Below are 1,105 nucleotides of genomic sequence, written 5' to 3'. Positions count from 1 at the left end.
CTGCTCTGCGCTCTACATGACGTCACAATCACGGACGTTTGATCACTAAATGTACGGTTGGTTTAGCAGGCGGTGGTATGAGCTTTAACCACAGTTCTTAAATAATTTCAAAATAAAATACCTCCGGATTTAACAGAAGTGTATTTCAGTTTAAAAAAAAAACTTCAAAGTAACGTATTTATAGTTTTTTTATTATGATTTCGAAAGACCCCCCCCCTCCATTAAAATTAAAAGTATGTGAAAAATTAATAGTCTGTTGTTAATGATCAAATCGTCGTGTTTAATTGCAGCTCACTCTAGCTGGCTTTGTATAATGTGATACTGTTACATTCTCCTATACAGCTGTATGTTATCCTACACTGTTACATTCTCCTATACAGCTGTATGTTATCCTACACTGTTACATTCTTCTACCTAGAATGATGTTATCCTGTACTGTTACATTCTTCTATACAGCTGTATGTTATCCTACACTGTTACATTATTCTATACAGCTGTATGTTATCCTGTATTGTTCAATTCTCCTATACAGCTGTATGTTATCCTACACTGTTACATTCTTCTATACAGCTGTATGTTACCCTACACTGTTTCATTCCTCTACCTAGAATGATGTTATCCTACACTGTTACATTCTCCTATACAGCTGTATGTTATCCTACACTGTTTCATTCCTCTACCTAGAATGATGTTATCCTGTATTGTTCAATTCTCCTATACAGCTGTATGTTATCCTACACTGTTACATTCCTCTACCTAGAATGATGTTATCCTGTATTGTTCAATTTTTCTATACAGCTGTATGTTATCCTACACTGTTTCAATTATTCTACCTAGAATGATGTAATCCTGTATTGTTCAATTCTTCTCTGCAGCTGTATGTTATCCTACACTGTTTCATTCCTCTACCTAGAATGATGTTATCCTGTATTGTTCAATTCTTCTATACAGCTGTATGTTATCCTACACTGTTTCATTCCTCTACCTAGAATGATGTTATCCTGTATTGTTCAATTCTTCTATACAGCTGTATGTTATCCTATACTGTTTCATTCCTCTACCTAGAATGATGTTATCTTGTATTGTTCAATTCCTCTATATAGAT

Source organism: Limulus polyphemus, unplaced genomic scaffold (assembly GCF_000517525.1).
Source record: "Limulus polyphemus unplaced genomic scaffold, Limulus_polyphemus-2.1.2 Scaffold7826, whole genome shotgun sequence".
In the NCBI taxonomy this organism is placed as follows: domain Eukaryota; kingdom Metazoa; phylum Arthropoda; class Merostomata; order Xiphosura; family Limulidae; genus Limulus; species Limulus polyphemus.
The sequence above is the reverse complement of the archived record's forward strand: the minus strand, read 5'-3'. Positions refer to the sequence as shown.